At 41.6% G+C, this 20,945-nt stretch overlaps 1 protein-coding gene and 1 pseudogene across 1 annotated transcript in view; both read left to right on the top strand.

Moving 5' to 3' along the window:
• Positions 1–20,945, top strand: part of FBLN7 (fibulin 7) — a 182,505-nt gene that overhangs the window by 37,775 nt on the left and 123,785 nt on the right. The gene's annotated exons all lie outside the window — the stretch shown is intronic.
• LOC141140585 (histone H2B 1.1-like) lies at positions 17,543–18,628 on the top strand (annotated as a pseudogene).

Genomic DNA, 20,945 nt, shown 5'->3' with positions numbered 1-20,945 from the left:
AGTTGGTCATTGGTTCTCTTGGGAAGGTATGCACAGTCATTTAAATAATTTCCACAACTTCAAAAACAGTGGCGGTCCATCAGTGTACCGTATATGTTTAAACTGGTGATTCTCAAACTGTGCCGTGAGAGATTTGAAGGTGTGCTGTGGGAGTTTTGAAAAATATTGAGGGGAGCCGTCAGCAAAGACTGTAACAGCGGTCAGACCCACGGGGCCAGGGTCGGAGGACTTGATGGCAGTCTGCAAATGTTGGAGCCCGGCGCGACACGCAGCGCCCGCCGGAAGTGGATCACTAGGTGGAAATGACGCAACCATTTCAGAGCATGCACGGTAATCTATAGAGAGGCTGCAGCGCTCCTATCTCCAGCTCTCCGAGAGTCCTGTACTAACTTTTAAGTTCTTCACCACAAAAATTGTTAAATCTTTTCAGGTGTGCCATGAACATTTTTAGATCTTTTTGGTGTGTCGCAAGACAAAAAAGTTTGAGAAACACTGGTTTAAATGGACAAATAATAGCAAATAGCTACTGGTGTGCAGTGAATTGGTGTTGGTTATTTTGAAGATAGTTATGTACCTTTTAAATTACTGTTACCTGAGCATTAGGGGATTTTATTTATCTTAGAAGTTCTTAGCTAACTACTGACTTTCATTTTGTTATTTTTTCACAATTATTGGTAATAACCAAAAATAACAAAATCTATACATTATATAGTAGTACAAATAATAACAATAATAAAAAAAAAAACACATTAATTTCCAGAGCTGGGATCCTTGGCATTGTGTCATTTCAGCACAGCCCAATCCGGTGCAGGGGGGGGTTGGGGGGGAACCTCCAACTGAAATGACATGTCACTATAACTTGGCTCTAAAGCAGGGATCCTCAAACTACGGCCCTCCAGCTGTTGCAGAACTACACTTCCCATGAGGCTTTGTAAAACTCTGACATTCACAGACATGACTAGGCATGATGGGTATTGAAGTTCCTGAACAATTGGAGGGCCGTAGTTTGAAGACCCCTGCTCTAAAGCTTAAAGTGTAAATGTCGCCAGAATATGGACATTCAAGTATTTACATATTCTCAGCGCACATTTAATGAGCTCACCGACCTCTGTTGCGCAGGCATTGTGGAAAAATGCATCCTCATAGTTAACCAAGGTACTGAGAACATTCAACTTTTCTCAGGAGCTCTGAGAACTCCAAACCTCCTGCTTTACATTTGGGTTGAGAAGGGTGAAAAGTTGCTCAAATCTCTGATGGGAAGGGGAAGCAGGGCAAGCTAAGCTGGCTAAGACAAATACTTCTGTTCTGTTGAACTTGAGAATGAATTGCTCCACAGTGCCTGCAGCTAAAAAGGACAGCCAGGGCTTGCTGAGAGCTAAACTGCTGTTTCTTAAGCATATGTAACTATTTTAAATAGAAGTAAACCCATCCATAAAATATTTTTTTTCTGGCACGTGCCAGAAATGTAACACTCCCATTGGTTGTGTTCTCAACCAAACTGTCAAACCATCCAATGGCTGGTGTCATAACTGATCACATGTGCAGCATCATGGCAGTTGTAGATTAAACAGAGGCAAAGATGGCAGCTTCCTAGGCTTAAAACGACAGGGGGGGGGTGTACTTACACTTTAATGTAATTATAAGGGTGCTTTCACACCAAAGCGTCGGTGGCGTTAAAGCGACACTACTTTTAGCGGCGCTTTACCATCATTTTAGCGGTGCTATTCGGGCGCTAGCGGATCGCTTTTAACCCCCGTTAGCAGCCAAAAAAGGGCTAAAACCGCCTGCAAACCGCCGCTGTAGCAGCGCTGCCCCATGGATTTCAATGGTCAGGGGCGCTTTAGGAGTGGTGAATACACCGCTCCTACAGTGCTGCAAAGATGCTGCTTGCAGGACTTTTTTTTACCGTCCTGCAAGAGCACCGCTCCAGTATGAAAGCACTCGGGCTTTCACACTGGAGAGACAGGAGAGGCCCTTTACAGGCGCTATGCAGGCGCTATTTTTAGCGCTGTAGCACCTGTAAAGCACCTCAGTGTGAAGGCAGTCTTATTATTATACAGGATATAAATAGCGCCAACAGTTTGCGCAGCGCTTTGCAAAGTAGGGAGACACTACACCAACAGTACAATTCAAAACAAGAGTGTTAGAGGAACCTTGCTCCTGCAAGCTTACAATCTAAGAGGGAGGGGCTGGTGAAACAAAAGGGACTGTGAGGGATGAACTGATGAGGGGAGTAGAAGATTTATTTGTTAGCTGGAGGCAGGATAGTATTATAACCACTCTGACAGCTGATGACTCATGGATTGTTAAGGACGCGGCGGCAGGCTTCCCGACCCCTCCTTAACAACCAGCTACTGTATATACAGTGTTTGAAGTTCAATTTAGTCACTTTTCTTTTTTTGTAAAAAAAGGATGTCAGCGGACATGAAAAAGGATGTAAAAATTGACATCCATATCAGTTTTTGATCCGTTGTTCAGTGACTGAACTCAACAAAAAAACTGAACGCCCGCGTGAAAGGACCCTAGGTCACTAATGATCCTGTTGGGTTGTCACCAGTGATTGGGTAGCTAACGTGGTTGTTTTGGTAGCTTTGCATTGTCCTCACTTTTCAAATGAAATGAGAATGCTTGTCTACTAATAGTTTAAGTGCATTGGCACGGCTTTGACAGATGAATCCAGTGGAGAGCTGACCATCATTGCTTCCTTTGTGTCAGCTCTGTAGTAAATTCTGCTTCATTTTACAGGTTGGTGTTTATTATGGCTTCTTGGACTCCTGGCAAACTACACAGTGATCAAGTTAAACATAGTTCCTTAACAGAGAGCTTATTATGAAGTTACACTACAGTATACTTAGAAACTCAGCCGACCTTTCTTTTTTCACACGTCTCACATTCGATGCTAGGAAATTCAAACGATTTTATTCAAACGTAAAAATAACAAAGCCTTTTAGTCCAGGAGCAAAGTATAGTAAATAGTCACAACAAATACTCATGAGATTTCCATATTCTCATTAGATAGTTGGCTCTGACATTTAGGAGCATTTGTGCTTGGTACACAGAAGTGTTGGATGATCCAGTGCTGGGATTCAATTGGCGATGATCTCCCACTGGCAAAGCTTGCCATTTTGTTCAATGAGCCTTTTCAGTCCTAACATTTAGAAGTGCTCATCTGGCATGAGATAGGTCTTCAAAACAGTTCATCTAAGGCATTTCACTTAACATATTCTTTGCCACCTAATGATATATTTGTATATTAATACAAACCAAAATCAGCAAAACCCCCTAAAGTAGTACTAAAGCCAAACGTTTTATATAATAAATAAATCTGGCTAGACCAGCTTAGCAGAGGACAGTAAGTGCTTTTTGAATTTATTTTTATTTTTTTTAAATGAGCTGTGCTAAAGTCTTAGTGCCGGTTCACACAGGGGCGACTAGATGGAGCTAGCAATCATAGGAAATAAACATTTCAGACATATTACAGGGATTATTTGTGATGGCTTTGTAAATGCTTAGACATTCACACTGAACATTTTTTTTTTAAATATACCCCTATGTTTTCTTCTGGTACAGGCAAGAAACACAGTTCAGATGGTTATATACACCACAGTCTCCAGCAAATTCCTGCACTTCCGGTCAGGGAGTGTTCACTCGTAGCTCCACAGAAAATGCCCTAATCCTCCTCCCCTGGGCTACATAGTTAAAATTGACACCAATATATAGATGAAAGAGGGAATGATTCATAATCATGAATTGACTAATTGTGTGTAGCGATTATGTAATAAATTGCGTATTTGCTGCATCACATTATGTTCATATTATTTTATATCAATCTTTATCAACTTATAGATATTATTTATTCTTAATAATTAAATGCACAGACATGCCTCATGCAAAGTCCCACTATCCCCTCTTTCTTCTATATATCTATGTACTAGGGATGGAGGCCTGTAGGTGCTAGTTGCGACAGGTCACACTTGTCCTCATTTTGCCTAAAATTGCCACCGTCTATGCACACCCCATCCAGTCCTTTCTGGCTGCCTGTGAATGTTAGCGCAGGCAGCCTGCTAGCATAGGCATAAATTGTTACTAAACCCAGGACCCTGCATTCACTATATCTGGTCTCCCACCCTACACAGAACATGGAAATGCAATTATTTTAGTAAATATAAACTGCTAAATACCTTTTCTCATTAACAGTATGCAGCAGTCTTGTGAGTTTTATCAGTGTCAGGTTAAAGCTTGTAGGAGGAGTTTTTTTTTCATCTATTCTGACTGTCCTATAAGGCTGCAGGACCCCTAAAACTGCTTGACGGTGCTGATTGGGCTGTGCTGATATCATGCACCCTCCCAAAAGGAAGAAAAAACTCTGTAGCAATACACACCAAACTGAGCACATGCATAGTGACTCCAAGGGCTGTGTCTTATCAGGAGATGGATTGGAAACAGTAAAAGAAAGGGTGGATCCAGGGGCGGACTGACAACTCATGGGGCCCCCGGGCAATAGGAGATTATGGGGCCTCTAGGCAATAGGAGAAGATTATGGGGCCCCCGGGCAATAGGAGATTATTGGGCCCCCAGGTAATAGATTATGGGGCCACACCATATACACACACACACACACACACATACAGTATACACACACAGACACCCAATATACACACACAGAATACACATACACACACTGAAAAGGCACTGGAGAGGCGGGGCAGTTATAATCTTGGGATTTTTTAAAAAAACACAGATTTTTACATTTCACTGTCCCTGGTTTTACTGAAGCTGGACACCTCGATGGGGTCCCTTAGTGGCATGGGGCCCTCGGGCAGTGCCCGAGCGCCCGAATGGTCAGTCCGCCCCTGGGTGGATCAGAGAAGACAGGATCAAACTGTCTTTTTACACAATGCTGAGGATTAACCCCCTTAGGTTCCACAGTGAGTATAACAAGCATTCTTTACTGCATACTGGTTTTACTCTTGTGGGTTTAGTAACACTTTCTCTGCTGGGGTTGCGCATGCAAGGGTGGCTCTATAGCAACCAGCAGGAGAAGGGAGCCACCAGAAATGAGGAAATTTGAAAAAAGACAAAGCACCAAACAAGTACCTAGGTCAGCTACTAGAATTGCTAATTAAATATAAGGGTTTAGTAACACTTTAGGGTGAACCTGTTTAGGGCACTGTAACTTTTTACTTAGCCTTCGCCTCTCCCCAACAGCATATACTAACCTTCTTTTCACTTCCCCCTCATAGAGCAATGAAAAGACTTACGGTACGTAAATTACAAGTTGCCAGTCAAGGCAGGTCAAAGCACAGAGCTGTGAACTCCCTGCGTGACAGCACTGTTTGTAATGGCACTGTCATATGGGGCAAGTCATGTGCTTCTCTATACTTAGAAGATTAATAGAATGGCAGACTACCGAATATATCGATTGATTTAATCTGAGTATATTCGACCCCTCACCACATCCCAAAAATGATAATGGAGAAAATGAGAGAATATTGCCCCAGGGATTTTTTGGGTGGGTGTGGGGGGGGGGGAGGTGAGTAAATATGCAAAGTATTTGGTTGGTATGGAGTGACTAATAAATGTTTGTAGCAAAAAATGTATACTTTATTCAAAAAATTACACAAAATGTTAGGTTAAAAACAATAGATAGCTCATACAGATCTTTCACTAACATCATGTTATTGTTATTGTTTTTAACCTAACATTTTGTGTAATTTTTTGAATAAAGTATACATTTTTTACTACAAACATTTATTAGTCACTCCATACCAACCAAATACTTACTGCATATTTACTCACCTCCCTCCCCCCACCCAAAAAATCCCTGGGGCAATATTCTCTCATTTTCTCCTCTATACTTAGAAGTACAGGATGCATATTTCTTTTGTATCCTGGTGCAGAATGGAGCAGCAATGTATTCCTATCAGGGCTTGTGTTGATGGGCCTTTGCTCGCTTCAAATGGGGTTTTTAAACTCCTATACAAGTCTATAGAAATGCACAAATTTAAACCTCTGAAAAAAACTTATGACTGGAGTTCTACTTAAAATAAGCTATTTATTATTATATTTTTTCTAAAGCAGGGGTGCCAGTGGTTCAGAAATATAATTAGTTCTACGCTAAATTTAACAGTGAGCAGTGCTTAAAGCGGTATTAAACCCAAAACCAAAAATGTAATATATTGTACTTATCAATCACTAGATTTGGTGGCTGCATTCGTTATCTTTTTCCCTCTGTTTTCACCTGGTGACCTGGCCAGTAAAACACCTCCTGTATAAATCCTCATACACACGATCGGATTTTTGGCAGGGAATTGTGTGATGACAGACTGTTTGCCTAAAATCCGACCGTTAGTACACTCCATCAGACAATTGTTGTCCAACTTTCGGCCAACAAATGTTGGATGGCAGGCTAGTAAATTTTCGGCGGACAACGGTCTGATGTCAGATTTTCCTATCGTGTGTACACAAGTCCGTCACACAAAAGTCCAAAGTACAAACACGCATGCTCAGAATCAATGCTCACCAAACACAACATTAGCAGAAGGTGCTCAAAGGGTGGCACTCAAGAGCTGAAATTCCACATAGTACATCACTACGTTCCCGTTTGTTGGCCGACAATTGTGTGCCGTTTGTATGCAAGACAAGTTCCTGTCACACGCCCTTCGGACAAAAGTCTGACGCTCTGTTGGCTAACAATCCGATCGTGTGTACGAGACTTTAGAGTGCCCCCACTCTGGGTGAATGAGCACAAGGGCACCTTTATGCAACAGCATTGTCAGTGTGATGGGAGGGGATTGTTAGGTGGACTAGCAGATTTAGATACACTAACAAATTTAAGCCATGTTCCAAGTCACACTTTATAAGCAGTTACATCAAACTATTTTTTTTTCCTTTCGGGATAAAGGTTTTACATAAATTAAATAAAACTGATCATTATAAGCACCCCTGTCAGTGGTAAATGGTTTGTCTCATCTCTATAACTGATATATCTGCAAGACAGCCTTTTCTTTTGAAAAACAGCAGACTTACTGGCCAGATCACCAGGCGAAAATAGCAGAAAGGACGCCTAAAAAGAAAACTAATCAGGCACCACATCTAAGAATTGGAAAGCTGCAATATAATAAATGTTTGCTTTTGGGTTTAATACTGTTTTGAAGAGGAGCTACAGTCTTTTGTAAAAAAAAAAAATTTAAAGTCAGCAGCTACAAAAAACTGTAACTGTTGGCTTTTAATAAAACTGATACTTACTGGTCCAGGAATCCAGCTCTGTCACCCCCTGGGCCAGTTCTTCGCTGGTCTTCAGGTCCTCCGCTGCTCACAACTGGCTCCCCACTGTGCATGGGTGAGACATGCTGTGTATTTGGACTGATCACAGGGGGGTTGATTTACTAAAATTGGAGAGTGCAAAATCTAGTGCAGCTCTGCATAGAAACCAATTAGCTTCCAATTTTTTTTTGTCAAACTTAATTGAACAAGTTGAAGTTAGAAGCTGGTTGGCTACCATGCACAGCTGCACCAGATTTTTCACTCTCTAGTTTTAGTAAAGAAACCCCACAGTGTCCTTAGGCTTGTGATGTGCCCCTGGGGGTTGTGGACATGAGGGGAGGGGAGGGGGGTCTAGGTGAAAAGAGTGGATATGGGAGCGGGTACCTGTCAGAAATAGGTACCCGCTCCCAGAAAAAAAAAAGCCTCCAAAAGTGGTAGAGAAGGGGGGGGAGGAGGGAAAGTGGTGTTTCACCCCGTTTAGGTGAAGTTCCGCTTCCTAATCATGTGCATGTTCAATATGGTTTTGTCTGAGTGTTATGCACACTAGCGTCAACAAGCTTCATTCATTCTGTGGATACTCTTATGTAGTGCCCTCCAGCTGCTGCTGACCACAGTGGTAGAAATGGATTAACTGCACCAGACCACTGGCGGGCACAACCAAATAAAAGTACTGCTTTGGCGCATCATGGAAAATAGTTTGACAGCCTTGTTTGCCTTGTTCTGACTAAGAATAATGTACAGTATCTCACAAAAGTGAGTACACCCCTCAGATTTTTTGTAAATATTTTATTATATCGCTTCATGTGACAACACTGAAGAAATGACACTTTGCTACAATGTAAAGTAGTGACTGTACAGCTTGTATAAAAGTGTAAATTTGCCGTCCCCTCAAAATAACTCAACACACATCCATTAATGTCTAAACCGCTGGCAACAAATGTGATTACACCCCTAAGTGAAAATGTCCAAATTGGGCCCAATTAGCCATTTTCCCTTACCGGTGTCATGTGACTCACTAGGGTTACAAGGTCTCAGGTGTGAATGGGGAGCAGGTGCGTTAAATTTGGTGTTATCACTCTCACCCTCTCATACTGGTCACTGGAATTTCAACATGGCACCTCATGGCAAAGAACTCTCTGAGGGCCTGAAAAAAAGAATTGTTGCTCTACATAAAGATGGCCTAGGCTAAAAGAAGATTGCAAAGACCCTGAAACTAAGCTGCAGCACGGTGGCCAAGACCATACAGCTGTTTAACAGGACAGGTTTTACTCAGAAGAGGCCTCGCCATGGTCGACCAAAGAAGTCGAGTGCACATGCTCAGCATGATACCCAGATGTTGTATTTGGGAAATAGACGAGTGCTGCCAGCATTGCTGCAGAGGTTGAAGGTGTGCGGGGTCAGCCTGTCAGTGCTCAGACCGTACACCGCACATTGCATCAAATTGGTTTGCATGGTTGTCGTCCCAGAAAGAAGCCTTTTCTAAAGATGATGCACAAGAAAGCCCGCAAACAGTTTGCTAAAGACAAGCAGACTAAGGACATGGATTACTGGAACCATGTCCTGTGGTCTGATGAGACCAAGATAAACTTATTTGGTTCAGATGGTGTCAAGCGTGTGTGGCGGCAACCAGGTGAGGAGTACGAAGACAAGTGTGTCTTGCCTAGAGTCAAGCATGGTGTCATGGTCTGGGGGCTGCATAAGTGCTGCTGGTGTCTTGCCGAGAAAGTTCCCTCGCGGATAAGTTCCCCTGTGTACTGCGCAAGCGCTGCACTTGCGCAGTACGAATGACCAGGAGCCGCCGAAAATCTTCAATCAGCTGTGCACGGCGCCTGCGCCCTAGGTCCAGGCTGAAGCCCCACCATCCAGGTGGACCTAGAGGGGGAATAAAAAAGTGCCGAGCGAAGCGAGGCCATGCCCGAAGCGTGACGAGGGGCCCCCTTACAGGCGCCGTGTACAGCTGATTTCTTCTGCATTTCGCTTCGGCTATTTCCGCCGACTCCTACTGCGCAGGCGCAGCGCCTGCGCAGTAGATGGGGGTCCTTATCCGCCGAGAGGAACTTTCTCGGCAGAACACCGGCACTGGGGAGCTACAGTTCATTGAGGGAACCATGAATGCCAACATGTACTCTGACATACTGAAGCAGAGCATGATCCCCTCCCTTCAGAGACTGGGCTGCAGGCCAGTATTCCAACATGATATTGACCAAAAAACACACCTCCAAGACGACCACTGCCTTGCTAAAGAAGCTGAGGGTAAAGGCGACGGACTGGCCAAGCATGTTTCCAGACCTAAACCCTATTGAGCATCTGTGGGGCATCCTCAAATGGAAGGTGGAGGAGTGCAAGGTCTCTAACATCCACCAGCTCTGTGATGTCATCATGGAGGAGTGAAAGAGGATTCCAGTGGCAACCTGTAAAGCTCTGGTGAACTCCATGCCCAAGAGGGTTAAGGCAGTGCTGGAAAATAATGGTGGCCACACAAAATATTGACACTTTGGGCCCAATTTGGACAATTTCACTTAGGGGTGTACTCACTTTTGTTGCCAGCGGTTTAGACATTAATGGCTGTGTGTTGAGTTATTTTGAGGGCACAGCAAATTTACACTGTTATACAAGCTGTACACTCACTACTTTACATTGTAGCAAAGTGTTATTTCTTCAGTGTTGTCACATGAAAAGATATAATAAAATATTTACAAAAATGTGAGGTATGTACTCACTTTTGTGAGATACTGTAAGTGGCCTTGTCTTAAAATAAATCATGTAAGCGTTTACCTGCACGGTTTCTCATCCAGCGAGTTTAATTTCAGTCAAGTCTTTGGAATGAATGCACTGTAATAATCTTAATCCTAACTGGCCTCTTTATTGAAAGTTTTTTTGAAAGTTCTCAAAAGAAATAAAAGAAAAATAAATATTCCTTCTAGGAAATAAGAACTGTCAACGTTTCAATGGTGTCACATCACATGCTTTTACTGCTGAAGCCTATGGGAAGTAATACTTTTATCAACTACATGAAAAACTCATCACAAGAACCTGAAAAACAAATGAGACATCTTTTATCACAACCAAATGTATTTAAGTGCAGAGTGATGTCCATGCTCACTACACGTGATTGTCTACCTAAATTATTTTGCACAATTTTTTTAAGGACATATACATGCACACAGCTGTAAGGGCCCAACAGGGTCCAGAGCCTCTGTAAATACTTTGACAGCAATAAGAAGATGTGGTTGTACATAGGTATGTGCCAGCGGTTGCGCAAAGCATTATGGGTTACCTTCACTAAAGATAAATCCTGTTTCCTAGCCTGTGTTTGCATCTATCTTTACAATTAACAAGCCATTCCTTGCCACTAATACAGGGTTCTGTTTGGGAGATCCTCACCCAAGAGCATTTTTAGCAAAGCACAGAAGGAAGTATTCAGAGCTGGGAGGCTTCAGGCAATAATTAAACAAAACAAAAAGGTGCAGCGCAACAAATCATAAAATAAGAGAAAAAAAAAAGGCGAGCGGCGGGTGCTTCCCAGTTCTTTACCTAGAGTCTCCTGACGGAAGTCCATACATGCCCCTACCTGGCCTTGACACTTGTTCAGGGCCTCTTGAGACGCAGTTGCCTCTCAGGTCTTACAGAATTTCAGTTCTTTTTTGTTTTTATTTTTTTTCTCCAGTTGGTTTTTGTTTTCTACTTTGTCCATGGATATTAATCAGATGCTTAGGAAGAAAATGTCCTACCCATATCTCTCTAACCAAATGCAGTTTTATTACAGGATATGTCTGCTAATATTTGGGTACCAAGGGAATGCTGTTACAGGCAATGTTTGTGATCATATTTGTATTTTTTTTGTCTCTTATGTTTTCGTACTTTTTGATGTCTATGCCCTTACAAAAGCTTATCTAACTGGTCCATACACATGGCTTTGAAAATTATGTTGTATAATGTGAAAGGCCTGGATTCCATCCCCAAGCACTGGATGGCCCTGAAGGATTTCAGGGCCTCAGTCGCAGATGTGGTGTAGTCCAGGAGACCCATTTTAAGTCAGACGGTTCGCTTAAATTTGCCTCAAGGTATTTCCCCACTTCCTTCCTTGCCTCGGATCCTTCGGGCAAGGCAGGAGTGGCGATTCTGGTTAGAAAATCATGCCCTATTAAGGTTAAAAGCTCTCATGCCGACCCTCTTGGTAGATTTCTTATACTGGATTGTGAATATATGACTACATCTTTTACCCTCATCAATCTCTATGCCCCTAATACAGGCCAAGTTGATTTCCTCAATAAATTGTTTGACTCCCCTCGCTACTCATCACAGCCTTTCGTGATCATTGGCGGGGATTTCAATCTGGTTATGTCACCCACTAGAGATAGGCAAACCCTCTTTAACACTACGCCTTCTAAAAAGATTATATCCCAAGCTAACTCCTTTCGCAAATATATAAGGTCTCATCAACTGTTCGACTCATGGAGGATCAGACACCCCTCCTCTAAACAGTTCACTTTTTATTCCTCAGCTCACAAAATGTACTCACGTCTTGACCATTTCTTTTTATCAGCCCCACTCATATCTTACGTGGCTGAGGCTGACATATCACCTATTACATGGTCGGATCATGCTCCAATCAGATTGAACCTTATGCTTTCCCAGGCCTACACTAAGTCATGTCACTGGCGCCTAAACGATCACCTCCTACAATCTGAGGTCTCACGTACCATCTTAGCAAAAAGTCTAGAAGAATATTTCCAGCTTAACATAGGGTCTGTCTCAGATTTGTACACACTTTGGAAGGCACACAAGACAGATAGAAATAGTCTTATACAGTCCCTTACTTCCACTTTGGTCACTGCGGAGCAGAGGCTATTGAGTGGCCCCACAGTGTCGAAACTACGCAGGGTCACCTCCCTCGGAGAGCCAATCAAACTAATACAACTGGGCAGGGCAGCCTGGTCTTTATTATGGACAAAACAAAAATGTTACGAATATTCAATTAAACCACTTAGAATGCTAGTCAACAAACTACATCCACGCCCATTTAACTCATTTCCTGATTTCCTTCAACAGGCGGATGGATCTAGAGTGTATTACCCCCTTGCAATGTCAAACACCTTTGGCAAATTTTATCATAAATTGTACAACTGTCTAACCCCAAAGAACCATTTTAACTTCACTCAGGAGAAGTTTAAAAAAAAAATTTCCAACATAAAACTCCCGAAACTGTCTTCAGAGGACTTAGATAGTTTGAATATAAACATAACGACTGAAGAACTTCTGACTATGGTTAAGAAACTCCCACTACATCAGTGGTTCTCAACTCCAGTCCTCGTGACCCACCAACAGGCCAGATTTTAAGTATTACCTTGGGGAGATGCAGACTAGAATACTGCAATCACTGAACAGCATATGATATCACCTGTGATGTATTTTAGTTATTTTGCAAACCTGGCCTGTTAGTGGGTCCTGAGGACCGGAGCTGAGAACCACTGCACTACATAAATCACCCGGCCCTGACGGCCTGCCCTATTTTTACTACAAATCCTTCTTTGATATCTTGTCTCCACACATGCTTACTCTTTCTGAGTCTATGCTCAAGGGTATGTCTCCTCTTTCACAATTCTCTCACTCATATATTTCCGTCATCCCAAAACCGGGCAAGGATCCCTCTATCCCAGATAATTATAGGCCTATAGCCCTTTTAAATTCGGATTATAACATTTTTACTAAAATTATTGCATCCAGATTATCTAGACTTATCAACCAAACTGATTCATAAGGATCAGGTAGGTTTTGTGCCTGGTAGACATGCGGGGGACAATACCCGTCGTACAAACGACCTGATAGATCTTTTGAATAGAACTTCCAGATAGGCATTAATCTTAAGTCTAGATGCACAAAAGGCCTTCGATAGACTGAGTTGGCCTTACATGTTTAATGTTTTGAAGACGTATGGCTTCAGGGGCCCTTTTCTGAAAGCTTTAGAGGCCCTATATTCGACAGTTACAGCTCAAGTACAGATGTCATCCTTCTTGTCGCCTAGCTTCCCCATGACTAATGGTACTTGGCAGGGTTGCCCTTTATCACCATTACTTTTTATTTTATGTTTAGAGCCCCTGGTCGAGTCCATCTGCACTCATCCGGATATTCGTGGGGTGGTGATGCGACGGGGGAATATAAGTTATCACTATTCGCGGATGACATCTTGCTCACTATCACTAATCCATTGATCTCTCTTCCCTCTCTACATAAATGGCTGACCTCCTTTGGGGCCATCTCGGGTTATAAGGTCAATACCTCCAAGACTGAAGCCTTGCCTATACACATCCCGTTACCCATATTATCACAGTTCAAAGAGTCATATCCTTACAAGTGGTGCAAAACTTCCCTTAAATACCTAGGTGTTCTTCTCACCCCTTCCTATTCCTCTCTTTACTCCGCTAACTTTCCATCCCTGGTTCTGGACATCAATAAATCCCTGTTGGCTTGGGCAAAATACCCTTTGTCTTTGTTGGGTAGGATTAATGTCCTAAAAATGTCTATTCTAACCTAGACTGCTGTACCACTTTGAAACATTACCAGTTGCCTTGCCCTCCTTCCAATTAAAGGCAATTCAACTGAGTTTCTTAAAGTTCATATGGGGGGATAGGGCTCATCGCATAGCAAGTTCTGTGGTTTTTGCCCTAAGATCCAGGGGGGGAATGGGTGCATCAGACATTATTAAATATTACTATGCCTCACATTTAAGGCCTATTGCTTCCTGGTCCTCTTTATTCGCACCAAATCAGTGGACTGCCATTGAAAAGGGTGTGCTATATCCAGTCCATCCGAGTTCCTTGGTTTGGGGGGGTCCCTCATCCCTGGAACCCATTCTCAAATGCCAATGCACTACTCCAATGATTTTTACTTTAACCATCTGGCGTAAATGCCTCAAAGTCTATCGCCTTGCCTCGCCTTGTTCCCCGCTTGTCAATATATTGTTTAACCCACTTATACCAGATAGTATGTCCCTGAGCAGGATCTTTTCATGGCTCAATGCCTCCCTTTTCCAACTTCGAAATCTAGTACACCCTATCACACGAAGATTACATACCTTCGATACTCTACGTGAGAAATTTGATATCCCCCCCAACTTTTCCACTTTTACCTGCAGGTTAGACATTTTTTTCACTCTAAATCCCCAACCTTAATTCTTGACAATCCAACTACCTTTGAGTACATATGCGCTCAAGGTCCCCATCAATTACATTTAAAATCCTCCATTCATCGTATCCTTCATGAGTCGACACCTCTTACTGAGACCACACATCATTATATGGGAAAATGGTCCCATTTAATAGGCAGACCTATTTCGATCCAGGTATGGGATAGGATTTGGTCCACTGTTTCCAAGTCTTCCAAGTGTGTGACCCAGCGGGAGACATCCATGAAAATTCTCATGTTTTGGTATAGAACCCCTGACGTTATTCATAAATATGATCCTTCAGTCTCGCCACGCTGTTGGCGTTGTGGGACTGACACGGGTTCCTTAATCCATATATTTTGGCAATGATCCAACCTTTTTGGTGTGAGGTGAGGCTCCTGATACAGAAAGTGTTGAATAAATCCCTCCCACTCGATCCCTTGCATTATCTGTTGGGCCTTCCTTTCTCTGGCTTAACCAGAAGAACCAACCGGCTTCTTTCTTACATATTACTGGCTGCCAAAAGACTTATTCCCCTTTGCTGGCTGTCCAACGCACCTCCTCCTTGGCCCAAATTATTACAACTAGTGAATGAAATTCGGAGGATGGAATATCTAACGGCCTCAGTACATGACACTATCCCCCAATTTGAAAAAGTGTGGGAATTCTGGGATCGGTCGGAATTTGGGACCTCTATGCCAACTATCGCTTCTTAAAATTTTTCTTGGCATAAGTATTTCTTGTGATCATGGTGCCTCCCCCCCACTTACTTCACTCTTATGTATGTCATTTAGAGTTTCTTATCCCGTATCACATACCCTTCATGGAATCTTTGTTCTTCCCTTTATGTGATTGACTTATGGTTTCGAATCTATACTACCTAATTTTGGACTGCTTACTTTATATATCCTGGACATATTATGCAGAACACTCCTGTGCTCTGTAATTGTGAATTTTGTTCATCTGTACCTATTCTGTTTTGATATCAATATGTTTTCAATATTTTTGTATTCTAAATTGTGCAACAATGCTGTACTTGTTCACTTTAAAACATCAAAAATTTAATAAAAATACAATTTTGCAAAAAATAAGAGAAAAATGTATATATATGCGCTCAAATTAAAAAAAAACAAGCAGCTGTACACTATACCCAGATATCAGGCACAGGAAAAATATATAAACAAAGTGCAGCGCTGAATGTGCAAATTCATAAATGAAAGTGCAAAAAGTGCTATAAGGTGCATAAGTCAATATGATCAATATATTCAAAAATGATCAAGACAAAAGTCTATAAGGAAAAAAGTCCCAAGAATCCGCTGAGGATAAATGATCCGTGTGGTAAGTTTGAAACAAAGGAGTCACCAGCGTGTCACCCTCCACATTAAAAAATTGAAGACTTACCAGAAAGCCAGAGACCATTCTTACACAGGAGGTCATACAGCGCTTATTTGGATCACAGATCCACTCAGTAGGAGCCTGTACATCCTGTGAGTCCTCTAGGATAGCCACGAGCAGTATGCAATGGAGAAATCCCGAATAGATCAGGAAGCAACTTTCAGAAACACTCCGTAATGCTCAACACCCGTAGTGCGGGAAAAACATAAATTCCACATTCGCAACACACTCTGCAATACTGTAGAATTTTCACATCAAATGAAATCGTAGTGCACGTACATGAAAAACGGCATTAAAAGGCATGTATGTACATCATATCCAGGGCTGATCAGTTTCCCTTGAGTAAAATGGCCAAACTCCGGTTGCGCATGCGCAGTAGCGTGTGTGCGTAACTCCGTCTCATGCGTTTCGACATATGTGACATCATCAGGTGCGCTTTGTGAGTATTTGTTGTGCTTTAGGTAATAAACGCTTGTTTGACCTCATTTGTACAGAGAGGTCATTTAAGGAGGTGAGCGTCCATTTGCACATAGCCTGTATGAATGCAAAGGAAAGCTAAGGAAAAAGATTTGATCCTTATCAACATGTTCATTTTAAGTATTGGTTAATGGACACACTGATGGACATTTTTTGGATTTATGATTTATGTTTTATTCATTTTTTTATGTGAGGTGAAATTACTATAGGTGTCATAGCTTACAACCTAAATTTTTATTTTATTTTTTGGTCTTGTTGGATTGTTTCATATATAATGTACTGTATATTGCAGGCAATAATTGCTGGAGATAGAACTTCTCAGAGGGTAAACTACCATGCTTTTTTTTTTTTCCGAAAGTGCCGGGACAAAGTGCAAATAAACAATATTAGTGAATGTACAGTTACATGTTTTAAGTGTTATTACTCTACCTCCAAAAGGTTTTTAAAAAAATGGAATACAGTTATGTCCTACTGCTTATGCACCGCTTCCTTGATCACTTTTTATTGTAGAAGATACCAGCTTAAAATGAATGCTATAAAATTGTATGTTATGTTTTATTTTGCTGGAGGAACCACACACTATAATTACTTTGATTTGTTTTTTATCCATAAAAAACAATTATTGTAAATGGTATTCTTACCCCCATTGGACTTCACCTTTCTCATTGCATCCACTAAGTCACTGCATCCACATTTTACTAAGCCAGTATCAAGTGAAAAGATGAAAGCATCTTAATATCCAAACTTAGAGTTATTTTACCTACAGAAAAAAAACCTTTCAGAATTGAGTGATACATTCCAGTGGAAACATTTCACTCATTAATAATGCATAAAGGTTTCTATTTTTGATCAACCAAAAGATATTTTCATAGGTGACAGTAACACTCAATATGCCACATTTGAAAGGTATTATCACACATACACAGTTTTATTAATTAGGCCTAAAACTGGAAAGGTCTTGCCAATATTAGGCAGTTGGGAAGTAAGTTAGTAAGTATTAAATTGACTCCTTCGTTTAAAAGGAAAACACTGTTTACCAGTGTAAAGTTTAGGACCCTATTAGGTTACTGTACATATCTGCAGTTGCACCAAATCCTGGACTGTTGTGATCAGGTAATACTCTGACACCTTCTGGAAGTGGTAAAACTTTCCTGCCACCCGCCATGTCCCACACGCTTCTATTGGCTCATTAGTGTGGTTGGCTGCTTCACTGGCTATTAGGAATGTACATGAGACAGGATGGAACAAGCCTGGATCAACATCTTCATTGGACCTGTGGTGTACGCAGGTTTGGGCACGTATGTAATGTGCACTGGAGACTTGGAACATTAGACTTTGGACATTTTCTATGAAAATTGAATGTTCTGTTTTATAGTCACTGAGGTTTTCAAAGCTCTTATGTATGCTTTACTTCAGTATCTTATTTGGAAGTCTAATCTTTAGCATATGCATTTAAACATGGACATTTCTAATGAATTGTGTTTGTTTAGTACCACATTTTAGTGGAGCATGTATATGGTTTCTATTTTACTTGCAAATGTATTAATAATTCTTTGTGTGAATTTGATTATATTATATTGCACACATTCTACAATATGAGATCTAGCACTGCCTTCAGATTATCTATATGTTTATATTTGGTATCAGAATAAAAGGCAAGTTGACTTTTCTCAGTTTTGATTGACTAGAAGTGCGGTTTTCTGTGAAGTTTTATACAGTATACAGCTCTGTGTTCCGGCAGTGGAACTTCCTGTCCCACTCCTGGAACAAAAACGAGTTGGCCTGAGCGCTGCTCAGCCATTCACAGGGAGATTTGTAAGTTCTGAATGAATAAAAGGCTTCCTCTGAGAGACAGAGAGGTGTGCAAATTACATCACAATCTCCATCTCAGCCAATCAGAATAAGCTCTGTATTCATTCATATTCATGCATGGAGTGGAAATATATTTTACTTATTATTGGCTGAACCAGCCAAGTCCACCATGGAGCCCAAGAAAGGCTCCAAGAAAGCCATGACCAAGAACCAGAAGAAAGATGGCAAAAAGTGGAAGAGCAGGAATGAGAGTTTCGCCATATACGTGTACAAGGTGTCCAAGCCGGTCTAGCCTGACATCGGAATCTTGTCCAAGGCTATAAGCATCATGTCAATGACATCTTAAAGCACATCGCTGTTAAAGCTATTCACCTGGCTCATTACAACAACCGTGCCACCATCTCCTCCCAAGAGATCCAGACCACCATCCGTCTTCTGCAGCCCTGAGAGCTGGTGAAGCACACCATTTCTGAGGGCAGCAAGGCTGTCACCAAGTATACCAACGCCAAGTAAACCTCACTTTCCAGTCATTCTAAAAAGATACAGTTTATATACCGCATGCAACTGCTGCATCTGTTAGCATAGTAAATAATTAGTTTGGACCAAGCTGGTCCAAACAAACTAGTTAAACTTCTCTAAAACCTGGCGTTAAGTTTTAACCACTTGCCAACCGTCACTATACTGTGGCAGGTCGGCACGTTCCCATGAACCGCCATAGCTGTTCGCCGTTCCCTTCAAGTGGGGATAGCAGGCGCACGCGCGCACAGCTGCACTGCGGGGGTGCCAATGTGCGTGGCCGGCGGTCACGATGACCACCGGCCACACGCGATCACGGACACGAGAGCCAGAATAGGGACGTGTGTGTGTGTAAACACACAAATCCCTGTTCTGTAAAGAGAGGAGAGACAGATCGTGTGTTCCTACTAGCTAGGAACAACGATCTGTCATCTCTTCTAGTCAGTCCCATCCCCCTACAGTTAGAACACACATGAGGGAACACAGTTAACTCCTTGATCGCCCCCTAGTGTTCACCCCTTCCCTGCCAGTGACATTTACACAGTAATTAGTGCATTTTTATAGCACTGATCGCTGTATAATTGTTAATGGTCCCAAAAATGTGTCAAAAGTGTCCGATCTGTCCGCCATAATGTCGCAGTCCCGATAAAAATCGCTGATCACCACCATTACTAGTAAAAAATAAATACATAAAAAAAATTAAAATGCCATAAATCTTTCCCCTATTTTGTAGACGCTATAACTTTTGTGCAAACCAATCAATATACGCTTATTGCGATTTTTATTACAAAAATATGTAGAAGAATACATATCAGCCTTAACTGTGGAAAAAAAATGCTTTTTAAAAAAAAAAAATTGGGGATATTTATTATAGCAAAAAGTACAAAATATTGTGTTTTTTTTCAAAATTGTCGCTCTTTTTTTTTGTTTATAGCTCAAAAAAAAACAAAATGCAGAGATGATCAAATACCACCAAAAGATTTGTGGAAAAAAATGGATGTAAATTTTGTTTGGGTACAGCGTCGCACGACCACGCAATTATCAGTTAAAGCGACGCAGTGCCGTATCGCAAAAAATGGCTGGGTCATTGAGCAGCCAAATCTTCTGAGCTGAAGTGGTTAAACACTGCCAGAAATTGTCCCACCTATGAATCAGCTGTATTGGTGAGGACTGCAGTTTACATCTTTGGATGCCTGCACTTTTTACTTATTAGCAGCTCTTCTAAGGTTACAAAGTCGCTTTAATTAACTTGCATGGTAATGTAGAACTTTATCTGTTTTGTGCAATGAGTGATGTAAAGGCTGGGGGAGTAAACCAGAGCACGCAGCGAGGGGTGGGGAAAAAGGCATCTAACACTCCCAAAGAGTCAGATGTAAAGGTTCTACTGTTAGCATTGGTCTTCAGCAAATTGAGGAGTCAGTGTTCACCAGAAAAATAAAAATTAACTTTATCTGAACTCTATCTGGATAAGCAAATATAGTCTAACTACAAGAGGCATTTTTACTTGGATTTTGGTATACTTTGTGCTGGTCTTCCAGATCTGTGCAGTAATCTAATGTGAAACTTTACCTCTGTGCAGAGATTTCCTGTAATACATACCGGTCACTGCTGATTCCTCTCCTTGTGCAGGATGACTGGTCTTGTAACCCTTAATTTTCTGCAGGCAGCCTGTAGTAGGTGGACATGCTGGGTCCCTCCCACAAAGGTAATTATTGCATGCAAAAGAGATTTATATCCTCTGTGGCTATTGAGTAATATATTTGAATTAAATTTGTGCCCAGAGTTTAACTTTAAATTGAATTAAAGTAAGTACTGTAGCTGAACTTGTCTTGGTGTCATTTTCTATAATCTCCTACACAGGAGCCTGAAAGCAGCGGGTTCAACTCTGGGAAATATTCAAGCTCTGCAGCATACACATCTTGGCAGAGAACATGCTAACAGAAGGAGAAAGCAAAGTGAGCAAAGCAGACTCTAATATGCTGTTGCTCCTTCACTGTATAATTGGCAAACTGGGAGTGTTTTTGACCATTTTTCTTGACCATGTTGGAAGTGCAAGTCCAGGACCAGGCTGTGCTGTCTGTCTGGCAAGCGAACATTCATCACAGAGATGATTGCACAGAACTGCATATTCTTTTGCAAGACATTTCCGAAGACATATCTGAATATCAACTGTGTGCTAAGATGTATTAATTGGAATTTAGCTTTAAATCTGGGCTTTGTAGAAGGGCTGCCTTTGTGCATGGCCAGCCGAGTATCTCTGGGGTACACTATTTATAATTTTTGGCAAACAAAATTATTTGAACACAAAGATACA

The sequence above is a fragment of the Aquarana catesbeiana genome, linkage group LG04 (genome assembly GCF_042186555.1).
Source record: "Aquarana catesbeiana isolate 2022-GZ linkage group LG04, ASM4218655v1, whole genome shotgun sequence".
Classification (NCBI taxonomy): Eukaryota; Metazoa; Chordata; class Amphibia; order Anura; family Ranidae; genus Aquarana; species Aquarana catesbeiana.
Note: the sequence above shows the minus strand (reverse complement) of the source record. Positions and strands in the feature narration are given on the sequence as shown.